At 32.5% G+C, this 6,000-nt stretch overlaps 1 protein-coding gene across 10 annotated transcripts in view; it reads left to right on the top strand.

Annotated features, from left to right (window-relative positions):
- The window catches only part of Cylc2 (cylicin, basic protein of sperm head cytoskeleton 2), a 34,856-nt gene that overhangs the window by 8,086 nt on the left and 20,770 nt on the right, over positions 1–6,000 (top strand). For 9 of the 10 annotated variants that reach the window (XM_013513115.1, XM_013513116.1, XM_013513118.1 and 6 more), the window contains 2 exons: positions 1,314–1,416; positions 2,333–2,461. The gene's annotated coding sequence lies outside the window, so the exon portion shown is untranslated. The remainder of the gene's footprint in view (positions 1–1,313; positions 1,417–2,332; positions 2,462–6,000) is intronic. The other variant, XM_013513114.1, reaches the window with a different exon arrangement.

The following is a 6,000-nucleotide window of genomic DNA, read 5'->3' as shown; positions in this document are numbered from 1 at the left end:
TTTTTCTTTTTTTGGTTTTTGGTTTTTCTCCGGTACCGGGAACCGAACTCACGACCTTGCACTTGCCAGGCAGGCACTTTTGCCGCTGAGCTAAATCCCCAGCCCCAGCTTACGGCTTTTAAAAGAATGAGGACTGGATAAAAAAATTGCGGTACTTTTATATGATGGAATATTACTCAGCTATAAAGAAAGATAAACTCGAGGCTTTTACAGGTAAATGGTCACAACTAGAGACCATACTCAGAAGTGAAATAAACCAGACCTCCATGTGTAAGCAACGTATTATCTCACTAGTGTAAGAATCTGAAAGAGTGAATAAAAACTAGGAGGTATGACAACCATTGTGAAATGAAAGGAAAATGCTCAAAAGTAAAGAGCAACTAGGGTGAGGGAAAAGAGAAAAGAAAGAAGGGGAAATTATGTATGTATATATATATATATGTATATACAGGATAGCTAACATAGTTGTACTACTGACTTCTATTGCTTTACCAAAAGGAACAGTTGATTAACTATTTGATCAATCTTGCATGTCTCTATTTGTTTTCCTGAGAAACTACTTTGAAGATATCAGTACGTAAAACAGCAACCATGGTTATTTTCCTACCATTTTGTCTGTAATTCTGTATTGCTTTTATTGTTCTTATTCTATTTTGTAAATGGATGTCTGTTTGTTAATATGTTTTCCTTTTATTTTTAAAATAAATTGAAAAAAATAAAAAAAATTAAAGAATGATGCAACTCATTGATAAATATTTTATTAAAATGTATCAGTTTTTCTCATTATAACAAATATTTGAACATGAAAACATCAGAAAACAAATGAGGTTTTAACAAATATCCATGACAAAATTAAGAGAAATAGAATCATTTATGTTGCAGAAGACTGCCATATGTTATATGCCTTTAAGCATCATTTAACACTTTTTAAAATAGGAAAAATCACTACCTCTTCTCCACTTAAAGAATGAAAATCAAAATTGTGTAAACTACTGGAACAAATCTACATGTAGAATAAAAAGTGTGCCTCAATACATTACTTAAATATACAGAATTTAACAGAGAATAATAGTTATAATGTATAACATTATTTAGACATAAGAAAAATTAACTTTACATCATTATAGTTACATTGAACTCTTTTGTAACCCACAAGTGCTATCAATATGAAGGAAAAATCAAGACAGAGCAAAATACAATTCTAGAAATCTTCCCAATAGTGCTAATTCATTTATTTCTGATATTAAACATTTGATTTCAGTTAAACTCAACATTATTGCAGAACTTGTAAATGATTTTTCTCTCCTTTTTAGGCTTCCCAATACAAATTATCAAAACAAACTGAAGCTTCTCCTTACCACTAAGGGGAATTGAATCCTATTCCTCTTACTCTTTCAGAGCCGATTTCTATGAATAGTAAGTTCTAATTGTTTTGCCTAGTCACTCAGCATTGGCCCTGTGCCTTGTGTATCAACAATTAAGGATCAACTGCTTTTGAACTCAAGATCTGTGAAACAATCGCACCTTATTAATTTGGATTATTTTAACAGATCTAGAACCCCTATCTCTCTGTCCTCTACCCCCTTTAGAAACTTCTTCACTTTCCCTTGACTTACAGTACAATTGTATGGTCAGATTTTTAAACTTTTCTGGGATTGTTCCTTCTGAGAACTCGAGTAATCATACTGAGTCCTTATATTTTTCTTTGAAAACAGCTCTAAAAATCTTTTCAGGAGGATTCAAAAGTCAGATTTTAGATTCAAGCTAATGTATAGTGAAGAAAAAACAAATGAGCTTCCAAACTCAACCACTGTAAAGAAAAGACAAACTGTGATGGGGTAAAGGGGAAAGGAAGAAAGGGAAAAAGAGAAAATATATGTATACACAAGGTAGTTAAGATAGCTAGCTCTTCTTAGTTCCTTGAAAATAATGTGTTGTACTAATATTGTTTAGACAAGATATCATGCCTATATCTTGTACTCTGATTAAATAGTACAAAGACAACAATATGCAAGTATCTACTATTTTAATTAAACTACTAATCTATTTTGAAACTCACTTTCATTGTTTGTTTGCATTCTTCTATTTAAATTTTTAAAAAAAATTGCCAATGACACCAAGAAAACCTAAAATCCAGTCGTGGCGTCTTTAGACCACTCTTAGCACCTCCTCTATGCCTTTGTATTATTTTTTCTAAGTTACTGCATCCATCTTCATGGCTTTATATATATTTCTTATACTGGCCAGTCCTATATTTATACCTAATAATGCCTTCTCTACTCATCTCAAAACTCATATATGTGTTTAATTAATGAATCAATTTGTCTTCTAGACATCTTACAATTAACATGTGCTGAAGAGCCATTTTGATATCCATTCACCAAAGTCTACTGTTTTGCAAGTCTTCACCGTCTCAGGAAACGGTGCTCTAATATCCAGTATATGGCCTAATCCAGAATTGGTGAGTTTTGCCTGCTTTATTCCCCTTCATTTTGCCCATTAGTAATTCCTGCTCCATCTCCGAAATATTCAATGAATTCACCTCATTGTATTTCTAGTGCTTCCACACTAATGTTTAATCAAACATTATATTTCATTTAGAAACCCCAAACTCCATGTAGATTCACGTGAACCACTCAGGCAAAACACCTACCACCCCCTGGATGTCCCTTTCCACATAGAAATCACAGCGTTCCTCTGAAGAACAAAGTCTTCTGTTGTGTTCACACTATGGTTAGCGGAAATTTTTCCTGCGCTCTCACCTATACAACCTTTAATGATCTGGAGCCTGTGACTCTGTGCTCATATTGCACCATGCCTTTGCTTTATCATGCTTTCATCGTAGTGGGTTTTTCTCATTTTATGATACTAATGTTCATAGTTGTTCACTTTGCCTATATTCTAATTATTTTAGAACATCACAATTCTCAGTCATGAAAATTATACTTTTTTTTTTTTTTTTTTTTTTGGTTTTTCTCCGGTACCGGGAACCGAACTCACGACCTTGCGCTTGCCAGGCAGGCGCTTTTGCCGCTGAGCTAAATCCCCAGCCCCGAAAATTATACATTCTACCCCTCCATTTTATGTTTCCATTTTAATAGACTGGGTTTTAGAGAAGTTTTATGTTCAAAGGAGATTTTTCTGGAGTTTTCGTTTCATAGCATGTTATAGCAATGCCACTAATCTTTATATTGATATTTTGTACTAAAATTTTCACATATTATTTCCACGGATGTGTGCTTTTTTCTTTTAGGCTTTATAGTTTTCTATTAATAGTCTCAAGGTGTCAGGAGAGATAACTCCACTCCGCCTTTTTGTATTTGGATACACTTTGCTTTATTGTGTCACTTATTTGTAGTAGAAAGGACTTCCAGAACTCTAAAGAACAGACATAATAACAGTCAGCATTCTTGTTCTGTTCAGCAGTCTTAGGAAAACTCTTTCCTATGCTTGTTGTTTCTTTCATTTGTTTTATGTATTTATTAACTGTTCATGTGCTCTTCTTGTTTTTTTATTGATTCAAATGTATCTATTTTTTAATTTTATGGTCCCTTTATTGCCATTTTGGTACAAGAAAAATTGCCCCAAAAAGGTGATATGTAAGCCTAAAATGAATAAGCAAACAATAAAATGTATTTTCCAAAAAGTTATCATCAGATCAATATTTCTAAATGTATTCTATTAATAAATGCTGCCTTTAAAAGAAATGTCAAAGTAAAATTTCTGACATGTGCCAGAAATTTTTAATGAAGTATTCTCATATTGATCAGAAATATGAGAAGAAATAGAAACACTGAGACCCAAAGTACCATGATTTGTCAAAGTTTTGATCCTTGCTCTATTACTAATACCTGGTTTGTGTCTAGATGTCCTCTAAAGCCTCATGCAGTCATGGGGTGGGCTTCTTGAGTTGATGATTGATTCATGGTCCAATGCTTGGATTATGGGTGTGAGTGCTACACCCTGGGGCAGGTAGTTTGCATATTAATGTAAGGGAGGGAAAGAGGCTGCTTGCTGCTGCTACTCCTCTTGTGCTCTTGTTGCTTTGCTATCTTCCACTGCCATGAACTGTTTCCCTCTACCATGTGCCACTCTGCCTTGGAGCCAGTTGAGTATGGACTGAAACTTTCACAAACTGTGAGCTAAATATACCTTTCCTTCCTTAATTAGGGGCATTGGGTATTTTATCTCAGCAACGATAGAATAGTAACCAAGACATATGGGTTGAGATAAGCTGAGCCTTGGAATTGTTATGTATAAATAAGTACAGCAACACTGTTTAACTCTCAAGAGAAAATGAAATTAGGTTATGTGAAATGCTGCACTGATTAATGATGAATAGCTATGACAGCAATTATAGTAACTAAACAAAAATGTAACTAACATACTTATTTTATTTGGCTCTATGGAAGGAATGGTCCCTTCCACGATGGGACAGGACAGATATTTTCCAAACATGATGCCTGTGATTAGTTACAAAGTTCATATAACATTCATATAATGACTAAAAAGAAAAGTCATCTAATAATTAATTATTAAAGAATCCATAAGTAAAATCAAAACATTTAATTTGTAACCTTTCTTGAATAATTGTTTATTGGTCATATCTTTAATTTTCCTTAAAATTATTATTGACATCATACAGCAGCAAGTTTACCTTTACTATAGATTAAAAGACTCTGACATACTGCTCAACAAAATGATTAAAAATAATCTTGTGTATGTCCAGAATAAGTAAAATTTTCACAATATGGAAATAAATGCAGGAAATGTGACTAAGCTATCTTATTAGGAAAATTACCTCTTTTGGTATTGTATGACAAACAATAATCAAATATATTTTGAAAACTGAAGGTCATCCCCCCTCAAAAATACTTATTGATTAAATCATGTACAACAGAAGGTTAACCAATTGATCCAAACTAAAGAAATAAGAATTCCATAACCATTTTTACCTCATGCCTAATTATTTTGAGCATAATTTCATGTGTATATGAATAATGCTTATGATTCTTATAAAAATTATTTTCTATTTCTCAATCTATTTAAATAACTTGCCATTTGCATGTTAATTTGTGAAATGCTCCTTATTAATGATGCTCCCTTTACTTTACTTTGAGTGGGGACAAAGAAGGGGAAAAGGTGTTCTTCAGCATAAAAATAAGAGAGTAATAACTGTCTCCCTCTAAAATCTCTTCCTCTCTGTAATGTGGTATTGCAATAGATAATGCAGCATCAAAGCTGGTGGGCTGACAGAATGAGAGTGACAGTGTTCTGATGGGCATCTTCCTCAGCTTCACTGAATCAGAATACATTCAAGCTGTTTCCTGTTCAGTTCAGAGAAGAAAATTATTTGTTTATGTTTAAAACTAGACACTGCTCAGGCAAATGTATCTTTCATTGGGTTCTAATTTTCAACTGGAACATATATGAAATTCATTTGACCAGTTTTATCATCATGGAACTTCATTCTCAACCACTTTACTCAAATTAGATTTTATTTTACATAGCATCATTACCTGCATATTTATAGACAGTCAACAGTAAGTAGAATTATTTCATTTTCCATTATATCAGAGGAATTGAAGCTATCTCCTATAAAAGCTTGTAGGAAAAGTTTGGAGGTAAATTTTTAGGCTTTTACACTTACATCTGATTTTTCATAGAAAACACTGACTTATTCCATAGCTACTGGAATTATCTGAAAATGAGTTGCTCTTCAGTTAGATACTAACCTATTGCACTGAATTATAGATTTTTTCAAAGTTGTGTTTTATTTCTAAATTTAAAACTGAAATTCAAAGGGAAATATATAATAACTATTAAAGAAAGGATTTAATTTCAATTCATACAAAATTTGGACTTTTAGATTATTAAAATTAACAGTTAATAGTAAAATAATATACATTTTCTAAATGATAAAAATTATGTCCCTAAATAGAAATCAATTTCCTGATTTTAAGGACGTTTTTCTCATGTGAAATAACAAGCAGCAAAGAC

This window comes from Chinchilla lanigera, unplaced genomic scaffold, assembly GCF_000276665.1.
Source record: "Chinchilla lanigera isolate Chin_1 unplaced genomic scaffold, ChiLan1.0 scaffold00018, whole genome shotgun sequence".
Lineage (NCBI taxonomy): Eukaryota > Metazoa > Chordata > Mammalia > Rodentia > Chinchillidae > Chinchilla > Chinchilla lanigera.
Note: the sequence above shows the minus strand (reverse complement) of the source record. Positions and strands in the feature narration are given on the sequence as shown.